This window comes from Chrysemys picta, chromosome 3 (assembly GCF_011386835.1).
Source record: "Chrysemys picta bellii isolate R12L10 chromosome 3, ASM1138683v2, whole genome shotgun sequence".
Lineage (NCBI taxonomy): Eukaryota > Metazoa > Chordata > Testudines > Emydidae > Chrysemys > Chrysemys picta.
Window position 1 is genome coordinate 195,200,925 of NC_088793.1, and position 12,531 is coordinate 195,213,455.

The 12,531-nt window shown below is 41.9% G+C and overlaps 1 protein-coding gene across 2 annotated transcripts in view; it reads right to left on the reverse strand.

Moving 5' to 3' along the window:
• The window catches only part of B3GNT2 (UDP-GlcNAc:betaGal beta-1,3-N-acetylglucosaminyltransferase 2), a 30,582-nt gene extending 21,669 nt beyond the window's left edge, over nt 1–8,913 (reverse strand). The window contains exon 1 of one of the 2 annotated variants that reach the window (XM_005287190.5): nt 8,299–8,913. The gene's annotated coding sequence lies outside the window, so the exon portion shown is untranslated. Of the gene's footprint in view, nt 1–7,683; nt 8,087–8,298 lie in introns of those variants that run through there. The other variant, XM_005287192.5, reaches the window with a different exon arrangement.
• Between the last annotated feature and the right edge of the window lie 3,618 nt (nt 8,914–12,531).

Genomic DNA, 12,531 nt, shown 5'->3' on the forward strand with positions numbered 1-12,531 from the left:
GGCACTCTTACTTTAGATAAAACCAGGTTTAACTTGGCATCAATTTTGTTGTCAGAAATAAGGAGGTTGGCACTGGTTTAAAAACCAATTTAAGTTGTTGCAACTTTCTTGTGTAGGCATGGCCACAGTCTCCTACACATTCAGTCCAATACCATGTATACTCTGCATTCACTTTAAAATATTGAAAGAAAAAAATTATGAAATACTTAAGGAAGTCATGAAGTCAACAAACTATCCAACTGTGAATAGTTATGATTAGTTTGAAATGTTTAAAGCTCACTATTTACAGGCTTTTAAAGGTGCATTTTGAGACATATAGTGAAGTATGCCATTAACCATAAAAAAAAGATGCACATTACACACACAGATTTCTTGCAACAACCTTAACTTTGGCCATCAGCCAAGAAGAAATTCTGCTGCCAGACTGAAGTAGTAACACATTATTTGTCTAAAAGATACACTACCACGATCTTTTGTTCCAAGCTCTAACCTACTTTAATCAGATATTAAAACAATGTCTAAATAATCTAAATAATTCTCTCCTCACCCATCCCACAACTAAAGCTATCACTTTATTAGTGACATTTAAAAACAAACAAACTTTGTTTTGATCATGCATTTCCCTTTCGTGGTCTGCAGTTGCAGTTAAACACTACTCTCAAAGTAGTGCTGACACTGAATTCTGGTGCATAAGTAAATAAAAACAGCAATATTAATATCAACCCCCACTTCAAAACAAAGAAAAGCCATATTTACCAAATAAAACTCAGTGAAGGGGAAAATGGTCAAGCTCTTAACAATATTATATAAAACAATTGGAGGGAAGTAGAAAAGAATGCAAAGACTTCAAAAATGCACTTTAGGATAATTTCAAATACAAAAACGAACAGAAAAAAATCGATGTTCAAACAAAACTTACTTGATTGCCAGTTATATTTTTAAATATGGAGCAAGCAAATTTTCTACTCCTCAGCAATGCCTTTCATGTACTTTACATCCAAAATTGGAAACACACAGAATACAGCCTATACTGCATTACATTAGAGTCACAAGCAAATGTAAAAATTAATCCCTTTTCCCCCCGCTTTCAATTTAAAATAAAATAAAATTATAATCTGTTTGATTAGTTTATGATTATCGAATGTAATCAAGGTCTAAAAGAACCAATTGTTTTTCCTCAGTTTCTATATGCTTGGAAATAATCTAGGCACAAGTCTACTAAGTCATTCTAAGCATGTGTTTGTAAAATTTAAAATAAAACTATTGTATCATATCACAGTACTTTCCCCTCCTCCACAATCTACCGCCCTCAATATCAAGGCCATCATCTTGGTGGCAAAGAACAGGACAAGAATCTGCTTGGAGCCATTCAAAGCCAATCTAAGCTACATTTACAATCAAGTCTGAGGTCCCCATTTCAACATAATTCTGATTTGCACTGTAAACAGGACTTTATCTCTTTTACGTAGCCAGGCTAAAAGCCTTGGATGTTTCCAACAGAATTAAGATCCATTCTTCATTACAAATTGGAACCATGTTGTAAGCAGGTCAGGGGATAACTGTGTTGAAACTGGATCCTCTGAATGCAGTAATCGCAGTGTAGAAAGGTGCTTAACTGGCTGAAGGTATCATTGAGCAATCGGGAACATTTTCAGATTCCTCTGAGATTACTTCTCCTAAGCACGCCTTGCTGACCTGAGGAGCAAGATGCTGGGGATCAGGTATTTCACATGTATATCCCATACAAATGTTCAGAGCAATACCACCAGGAATGCTTGAAAAATTAACTTGACACATACAAGCCAGAAGTTGCCATGAAAGTTGGGGATGCCCCCCAACAACATGGTTTATTTAGGGGCAATGCCATGGTAAGAAATCCAGGCTCCCTGCCCTCCTCCACCCATAATGCTGTTGGAAAGGAAGGGTGCTAGGATTCCTATTTGGGTGCTACCCCGACCTAAAGCATCCTGGTATCAGCCGCTCACCAGTAGATTTCTGATATATATTAAATGTCCATCCACTGACTACTGGAAGGAAGAAGGAGCTTTCCACTTCCCCTACTTCTACCACTAAATTTGGAGAAGTTAGTTAACTGCTACTATCCTTTCCCTCAGCATCCATTTCTTTGGATCCTCACTTGTGAATAACTCCAGTTTCTTATCTTCTCCTGTCCTCTAGCCCTCCAAGCAGCAGCAAAGTGAAGTTAACATAAATACCAGATTTACTGCTGTGTACAGGTTTCTGAATAGCAATAGTGAATCTGTAGAGTTGTGTCAATTTCACTTTGCTGCTTAGGAAATGTATGAGCAGCAGCAGGCAGGCTATAGGTATCTGCAGATTTAGAAAGGCAGCACTGCATCAGTTCATATTCATAACATTATCCTTACAACCATAAGGGTTAAATATTTTTCTCCTTCGTTGTTTAAATTTTGCAGAAACTGATGTTTAGCCCCTCTGGTAAGCACCTCAGAGAAAGTTTTCTTCCTGACATTGGTATTTCAAAACCACCAGGCTGGGTCATAAAGCCTTCAGCTGCAGATAAAATGCACATGCCATATTAAAGAATCTCAATTTAAAAATCAGAAATATGTATTAGCAAAAATCAGTGACCGATAACCCACTAAGAACACACCAAGTGTATTCAAGTTTTGATCTAATACATGTGCCTTTCATAGTAAGTAACTTATGGCATATCTTATTCCTCAAATAGATTGTTTACAGGTCTACTTTGAAAGGTTTTGAGCATTCTTATTTATAAATATAGTATATGCTGTAGCTAGAATTACAGACTTTTTGACTGTGGTAGTGGGAGTGAGAAGTTAGAGAATAATTCATGTAAGACTAAGGCCTGATCTACACACAGATCTTGTACCAGTATAATTGTTTTCAGCTAGAGGTATGTTGGGGTGGACATAGTTACACAAGTATAAAAGAGCCTTATACCAGCATGGTTTATTCTCAGTCACAAAGGAATAAGCTGTATTGGTATGCTAATCATACTTTTATGCTAATATAACTGTTTCTACACTGGGAGGGGTTTGTACTACTTTAACGATACCGGTACAATTAAGTGGTATAACTTGTGTGGTTTGACAAGGCCTAAGGATAACTTATTTTGTTAACATGAAGGAATCACCAATAAAAGCCATGGGTTTTACTACTTTGAGCAAGTTTTCAGTTACGCTTGAGTGAAACACCAACAATTCACAATACAAAACCTTAACAGATAAACATTTTTTCCTGAACAGCAATTCAACAAGTTCTGACTATTAAAGTTACAAAAAGTCTAAAAAAAATTATTTTTCCAAAACAAAACAAATCTTTTTGCTGACCAATCTGATGAAATGATTTCATCAATTCTCCCTTTGCGTTAAATAAACCAAACACCACACCCGTCATACTCTGGGATTTTTTCCCCCCTCTCTTATTTAAATGCTAATTGCTTCTCATGAGGTTTCTATTCAATCATTCTTTTGCACAATTCACCATTGTACATTTTAATGATCCAGCCCTTTCACTGTATTACACATGTCCTGGAAAATTGTGAAGGTTTATGTGCCTCTTTTAAGCCCAAGGTCCCTGATTCCCCACCCACTGAAATCAGTGGAAAAGCTCCCATGACTTGAGAGATGCGGGATCAGGCCCAAAATCCCCATAGAGTATTTCTATGAGTAGACGAACCAAACATTGCTCTCACATCTGTTTACATGTGTATACTCCAATTTGCGGTCAATGACTTACAAGTTTTGTGCTAAAATGAGAAAAAAATAGTTCTTAATATGTTCTCAAATGTCACTCTTCCTTCTCCATTCCAGTTTACTGCCAGTACTTTTCTTGTAGGCAAATAGAAATTGCATCACTGAGTGACAGCAGAAATGGATAAAATATAATACATATCCCCCATAAGGTGACAATATGACATAACAAATGTATATTGACAGACAGACTAAGTTATAGTGGATTTTAATTGTATTCTTTCCCAGAAAAATACACATTTCTTACTAATTATGTAGCCAACATTCATTTAAATGTAGATCTAGAGAATACTGTATTTTACACTGTACAAAATATCCAATAGTTATTCAAGGATTCCTTGTGTACAAAGCACAAGGACCCTAACATTTTGTTAAATAAATTAGAAAGGTTTAATGCAAGAGTTCCTTCAAAGAGGTATTAAAGATTGAAACAAAAATTAAAACGGAGCCTGTTTTTATTTGTTTAAAAGATCTTATGGATTTTTCAAAGATATTTTGCTTTTTTTTCCCCTTTCCAAAGTCAGCACTCAAGTAACTGAACAAAACACTATACATATACATGAGAGAAAAACAAAAATAAAAAAAGTCAGCTTTACACTTTTAGGTTATAAGTAACAGCCAGCCAAAAAGGTAAACAGAAAAATGCACAGACTGACTGCATATTTTAAAAAGCTCAAACTACCTGACACCAGTTAAATTTGTTTCTTATGTTGTTTCCACTATGAAAAAAATATTCTGATGGAATTAAATGAAAACTGTTAAACCACCATATCTGCATAGTTGATTAAAGAATATAAAAAAAAAAAAAAAAAAAAAGGAAAGCCAGCGATCATTCTTGTTAGGTCCATCCTCAAGAAAAATTCAATTTTCAAGCAAATTTTTGACAATATGTCTTTTGCTTCTCTCAAGTTACTTAAAGAAAAACCAATCCCTGATCTTAAATATTTTGACTAAAAAGGATAAAAGAATAGTACTCAACAGTATCAAATGCTTAGCATAACACAAGGCAGGGTTGAAATAGGCAAAATGCAGGTCTAGAAAATCAAGTTCAGTCACCCTGGATTGCATTTTACAGTGTTATTAACAGTCTTGTGCCATCAAAACATGGAATGTGGCAGTGTTTGGGATATGATCCACAAAGCTGAAGTAAAAGCTCCTCCTGTCATCTAAAGCAGCAAAGATTTCTCAACACACTCTGGACAAATGCAGATGTCAATAATTAAATCTAGCTACAGAGAAAACAGGGTGACAGTTCAAAATAAAATCCTGAATAATAATAAAATCTAAAATCCTTTCTTAAATTTGTAAGAAAAAACTAGCAGAAAATCTGAAATGAAATGGGGACTAAAAAAAGGGGTGTTATAGTGTGCAGCTATACAGCTAGTACTTTAGGGGATAGTGCTCTCTTATTTTTTAATCTGTAATGCAAACCTAACCTGAGAAGCTATACAGCATGACTGTAGGGAACTCAACAGTTTGCATAACAAAAACCACCACATAATATTTACTCAAAAGGAGACACCACAACATGCTATGGTATTGAGAACACTGGCCTTGCAAGCTTCTTCCCCTAAGATCTCTCACCATTTCAACTATATGAGTGGGAGCACTAGGGTAGGTTGCCTATTTTCTCCACTGTCATCTAACCCTGTTCAGAACAGGTCTAGACTCAGTGGTAAAGTCAGTGACAAATAGTCTAAAATAGTCCTACCATAAGTAGAACTGCACCACCAGGTTGTAAATGATAGGTGATTTTAAGAACAATCCCCATGAAAACAAGCTCTGTAGTCAGATCCTCTAAGTTAAATCCCTCCTAGACTCACTTCTTCCAAACCACTGATAAACAGACAAAAAACCTTAAAGCCCCAATCCCACAAATTTTTATGATCAATGGGGCCTACTCAACATGGGAAAATTAAGTATGTGCATAAGTATTTGTGGGATTGGGACATAAAAATACGTTCGCCTAGTGCATCTTGTCTTATCCTTATCCCTTTAGTTGTAACCTTCCCATAACAAAGACTACCATTATATCTGAGTTCTATCCAACACCAAGAATACCATCAGTGCTTAAAAAAAACAACAGATACGCACTGAATTTGCCACCAACAGTGGAGAGAACACATTTCAGGTGCTATTACTTGTCTTGCAAGTAAAAACACCAATCAAATCTTTTTGTGATAGCCAGTCCCTTTACTTTCTCAAAGGCAAATAAGGACACAAGAGAAATTGAGCTTCACTTACTGGACAGAGCACTTGACTAGGTGTCAGGAAACCCAACCTATTCCCTACTCTACCACTGATCTGCTGTGCAACCTTCAGCAAGTCTCTTCACCTCTCTATACCTCAGCTTCACCTTTCTGAAATGAGGATAACAATATTTCCACTCCTTTGTAGAGAGCTTTGAGATCTATGGATGAAAGACGCTATACAAAATTATTAACTATATTCAGTGATTCATAAACCCACTCATCTCCATTGTGAAACTTTATCACAGGAGATATAAACAGGCAGGTAGTAATAGCATGAGATATTTAAAGAGAATCAAGTACAAAAGTAGGATTTGCCTTACCTACCAAAAGCCCCCCAGTATTAGTCTCAAGCTTATTCACAATTAAACAATATTAAAACATAGGAGAATTAAGGAGGAAGACATCCATATTATCTATGATATTTGGATTAAAGGGACACTACCATTTTTAAAAAGTCAGACTTCATCTAATTTAAACTACAATTTCTCTGTATTTTTTATTTACTGTGTACATCTGACAGCACTTGGGGCTGGATCCAGATCAATGCAAATCCTTTCACGGACATCAAAGGGCTTTGGATCAAGTCACAGTCAGTTTAAATTAAAACAACAAGGAGTCCGGTGGCACCTTAAAGACTGACAGATTTATTTGGGTATAAGCTTTTGTGGGTAAAAAACCCACTTCTTCAGATGTTTTTTACCCATGAAAGCTTATGCCCAAATAAATCTGCTAGTCTTTAAGGAGCCACCGAACTCCTCGTTGTTTTTGTAGATACAGGCTAACACAGCTACCCCGATACTTGACAATCAGTTTAACTGTTTTCCCTCTATACATAGTCAGTTTCCCGTTTGTTTGTTGGGGGTCTCTCTCAACTGTGAAGGAAAAAAAAATCTGAAAACTGGAAAACTTGATTGTGAAACCACAAGAATTATCAGGGAGAGAAGGGGAAAATGTAATTCCTGAAACTACTTTTAGGTTAGTTTTTAAAAACTGACTAGAATGCAAGTTGACAGTGTCCCTTTAAAATGAAATATGTGTGAACTAATCTAGGAGTTTTCTTCAGAGGAGTTTTATATTCATCCTTTCACTGCAATATTAAAATTGCTATTTAGCGAGCATTATAATACATGTAGCCTTTTTAAATGTAGATTTTTAGTTTTCCTGAATGTAATCACTTTCAGTGAGTCAAAATCAGGCAGGGACTTTAATGTTAAGTTTAAAAGCAGTGTATGAACTCAAGTGAGTCCTCAATCCATATCACTCAGCCAAACATCAGAGTTAATTATTAAGCTCTTGCAGGGTGGAATATTTTCTGGAGGTCAAGCTAGAGGGTTTCTTGAGTAACTTTCGTCATAAATTTTTCCCAGATGACTAAGGAATTGTGTGCTGCACTGCCACATTCAGAGCAAGTAATCTGATGTCTCCTAACAGAGTACAATATCAACAGAGGGTCCTGTGGCACCTTTAAGACTAACAGAAGTATTGGGAGCATAAGCTTTCGTGGGTAACAACCGCACTTCTTCAGATGCAGAGTACAATATGTCTCAGGAAGGACTAAATAATGTGATTTCATTGAGGAACATATACATTCAGGACAAATTCTGCCAAGAGTAGCATTTTTCTTCCTTTCAATAGACACAGAAGCGTATTTTAGATCCCTAAAGACTTCAACTCACCAGAAATCTGTTTTAAGGACCGAAATTTGGGTAACAAAAACAGAGGAGAACTAACATCCTGCAACTTGCTGACTTCTATAGCAGCGAGAAACTCGCCAATGTCACAACCAACGAAATCCAGCGTGGGAGGGGGGTCCCCCCGCCCCCCAGTTTCTATCTGGCCGTGTGGGTCCTTGCACAACACCCCCGGCGGTCACATCCTGGTGCCTGCGCTTCCCCCAGACGTGTTCAGCCTGCCCGAGAATCCCCCCGCCCCAACATGTAAAACGCGAAAACTTAGATTGGCTGGTGCAGAGGGCATCGCTGTCGGCAGATTTCAGGTAACTTTCCACAGCGAGGAGGTGAGTTTGTGACAGCATCCGCCGCAGCCGATGCTGCGGTTTCACGGCCTGCCAGCCCCAGACCCCACCTTGCCAGCTGCGTATCAGCCGTTCCCCGTCCCCAAAACAGCTCGTCTCGGCCTGAAACCGTCCGTGGGCACCTCGGGGGGAGCGGGGCGGCGAATCGTTACGGAGCCAGGGGCCTGTCAAACCCCATTTCCCTCACCCCCCCCCCTCCTCTTCCTCCTGGACGCGCCGGAGCCGGGATCTGCGGTGTAAACAGCCTCGTACGCACCTTGCCAGACAACAGCTGGGCTCCGCGTCGCCTGTTCCTGTGGCGCTTTCCGGCTCCACCATGCTGCTCACAACGGCCTCAGCAGCCGGGCTCCATCCTGCCGCCGCCGCGCTCAGCCCCTGCGGCAGGGCGGGGGCTCTGGCCGGCCAGCGATGCTCCCCGCGGCGCGTGCGGGCCGGATCGCCCTCCCTCACCCCCGGGGGGATGGTCCCAGTCCCGGCCAGGAAAAGGGACGGGCGGCTGGGCTGGGCTGGGCGGAGGCGCCTCCGCCCCTCGCCGGAGAGTCCCTGGTGGCTCGGCCACCTCGACCCGGCGGCGGCCGCTTCTCCTCACCGGCCGGGTCGCGATCTCCAAGCGCGGATCTCAAAGAGCGGGGGGCGTCGGCACCCGCCTCGAGGACGGCAGGAGCCGCCGCCGGGACATGCTGGCGGGAAAATTACCCACTTGTTGCCCTCGCGCGCTGCTGCGGCCAGTCGCCCCGCGCCGCCCGTGTGCCCCCGTCGCGCGGCTCTGCCTCGCGCGCGCAGCCCCCTCCTCCAGCCTGCCACTGAGGCAGGCGGCGCGAGAGCGAACGACTGGAGAGAGAGGACTCCGGACCCGGCAATCTGGCCTCGCGCTGGGGGAGGGAAGCGGGGGGGCGGGGGAAGGCGTCGGCGCCGCGGCCCTCTAAGCCCCGCCTTTCAGCCTTCCTAGCCAATGAAAAGATTCCATCAGTGGGGAGGGGGTTGCGGAGGCTCCTGAAGTCGGGGAAGGGGGGGGGGGGGGTGAAGGGAACTTTAGGGAGGGGGAGGAAAGTTCGCTCCATCAATATCTCCATCACGTTGTCGCCGTCACCGTGCAACGGGCTTCTCCCCACCCAGGGCCCGCCCAGCAACACTCTAGGACCCAGTGTTGCTGCTGACTCTTGCAATTTTATTGCAAGTCTTGTGCTCGTTCTTGTTTTTCTTAAAGCCCCAGCTGCTGGGATGAAGCGAATCTCACCTCTTCCCCCCTCCCCCCAAGTTGCTAGCCCTCCCAGTTGCGGAGTAAAGCTTGAACACACCGACCGAGTGCCCCCTAAAGGCTCAGGAACCAGATAAAAATAAATAAATAGAGATGTCCTATCGCCTAGAACTGGAAGGGACCTTGAAAGGTCACTGAGTCCAGCCCCCTGCTTTCACTAGCAGGACCAAGTACTGATTTTGCCCCAGATCCCTAAGTGGCCCCCTCAAGGATTGAACTCACAACCCTGGGTTTCAAGTATCAGAGGGGTAGCCGTGTTAGTCTGAATCTGTAAAAAGCAACAGAGGGTCCTGTGGCACCTTTAAGACTAACAGAAGTCTTGGAGCATAAGCTTTCGTGAGTGAATGCCCACTTCATCAAAAACAACAAGGAGTCTGGTGGCACCTTAAAGACTAACAGATTTATTTGGGCATAAGCTTTCGTGAGTAAAAACCTCACTTCTTTGGATGCATAGAGTGCCCACTTCATCAGACGCAAGACCCTGGGTTTAGCAGGCCAATGCTCAAACCACTGAGCTATCCCTCCCCCCAATCCAACATTTGTTATGTACTAATAATCTCCTGGGTTTTAACTGAATCTTGTGATTTTGGGGATCTGATGCCTGATTTTTGATCACCTGGGATTGGCAATACAGAAGACCCAACCTATGTCTGATGTCACAGCACGATGGGATTGCCACACGCAGGGCCTTATCTCTCTGACCCTGTTCCACAGCCCAGTAATATCTCCACATGTGGGGCCCAGCATCGCAGCAGTACCCTCCCCATCCTCACATCACAGCATTGGAGTTTCCACATGGGGCCCCCCCGCATCTACCCAGCATCCCTGTGTGCCTGACTCTGCAATATACCCAATGGGATCCCCACACCACACATCAGCCCCTCCTCAGACCAGTCTCAGGACCCTGACTGTACCTGCCTAGCCTCGGGCTCCTGTTGCACTTCGCAGACCTGCCTCCAGAATCTCATGACCTTCCCTGTGGTAGCTACAGGAATACAATAGGGGGCTGGGGGAAGGCAGAGAGATGGATACTGTTCAGGGAGACAGAAATGAAGACAATTCTTGATCTCTAGACATCCCTCGTTCCTCAGAATCCCATGAAGTAGGTGAAAATTTATGAGTTTCTTGGACATAAAATAAATTTCTTTCATATCCATTTCTTCTGTTATGCAGCCAACAGCCATCCTATGGACAGATAACTGATACGGAGCGATCTGAATTGCTTGGTAAACTGGGCACAAGCAAATAATATGTTTTAATACAGCTAAATGTAAATGTATATTCTGGGAAGCTGTGACTGAAAAAGATATAGCAGTCATGGCGGAAAATCAGCTGAACATGAGTTCCCAGTTAATGCTTTGACCAAAAGGGCTAATGCGATCATTGGATGCATAAATAGGGAAAGGTCAAGTAGGGGTAAAGAGGGGTAAATTTTACCACTGTATTTGGTACTGATGCAACTTCTGCTGAAATACTGCATCCAGTTCTTGTGTCCACAATTCAAGAAGGATGTTGATAGATGGAGAGGGTTCAGAAAAGAATCATGAGAATGACAAAAGGATTAGAAAATATGCCTTAAAGTGATTGAGCTCCTGGAGTCTATTTAGTCTAACAAAGAGAATGTTAAGGGGTGACTTGATCACAGTCTATAAGTACCTACATGGAGAACATATATTTGATCATGGTCTAGAAGACAAAGGTATACACGATCCAATGGCTGGAAGTTGAAGCGACACAGATTCAGACTAGAAATAAGGCATACATTTTTATCAGTGAGGGCAATTAACAACTGAAAACATATACTAAGGGATGTGGTAGATTCTCCATCATTGGCAATTTTTAACTCAAGATTTTTTTATTTTTTTTTTTTAAAGATCAGCTCACTCTAGTTCAAAAGGAATTATTTTGAGGAAATTCTATGGCCTGTGTTTTATAAAGAAGGTATAAAAATTTCAGCCTGAACAGTTAAAGTTTTAAACAACTGAAAAAAGGGTTTTATAATGGGAAGCATCAGGCACCCTTAATAATAGGTGGCACTACCAGTGCTGCCTATAAATAATATATACAAAGACAACTTTTTTGTTGTTAAAACTCATGAAAAACTGTGTCTTGTTTACTTACATTCCTGTTGCTTTTCTTATAATTAATATTGTAAATAATTGTCAGAAACTTAGTCTCATGGATCAGTCGGTAACTGATAGGAGATAGGAAAAAGACAGGAAAAAAAGAATAGGAATAAATGGTCAGTTTTGAGAATGGAGAGAGGTAAATAGTGATGTCCCCAAGGGTCTGTACTGGGACCAGTTCTGTTCAACATATTCATAAAGGACCTGGAAAAGGGGGTAAACAGCGAGGTGGCAAAATTTGCAGATGATACAAAACTACTCAAGCTAGTTAAGTCCAAAGCAGACTGTGAAGAGTTACAAAGGGATCTCACAAAACTGGGGGAAATCTGGGCACCAAAATGGCAGATGAACTTCAATGTTGATAAATGCAAAGTAATGCACATTGGAAAACATAATTCCAACTATACATATAAAATGATGGGGGTCTAAAATAGCTGTTACCACTCCAGAAAGAGATCTAGAGTCATTGTGGATAGTTCTCTGAAAACATCCACTCAATGTGCAGCGGCAGTCAAAAAAGCTAACAATGTTGAGAATCATTAGGAAAAGCATATATATCATATTGCCTATATATAAATCCATGGTATGCCCAAATCTTGAATACTGCGTGCAGATGTGGTTGCCCAAGCTCAAAAAAGATATATTGGAATTGGAAAAGGTACGGAAAAGGGTAACAAAAATGATTAGGGGTATGGAACAGCTTCCAAATGAGGAGAGATTAGTAAAACTGGGATTTTTCAGCTTGGAAAGGAGACCCCTAAGGGGTGATAGGATATGATAGAGACCCCCTAAGGGGGGATATGATCGGGGTGAAAGTAAAATGCAGCTCATACTGGCCCTCCCGGAAGGGGCAGGGCCTCGGGGGAAGGGGCGGGGCTGGGGGTCAGTATCCCCCAGCCAATCCATCTGTGCTTCCTGGCCCGCGCTGCCTGGGGCTCCAGCGGCAATTTAAAGGGCCCAGAGCCCCGGGCCCTTTTAAATCGTGGCCCCAAGGCAGCTACTTCTTTTGCCCTCCCCCCCACCATTGGCGGCCGATGGGGCGGGAAAAAGGGCAGAGCTTTAATATTGCTGTCCCTTTTGCACCCCCCATCAATGGCCCTGCTGG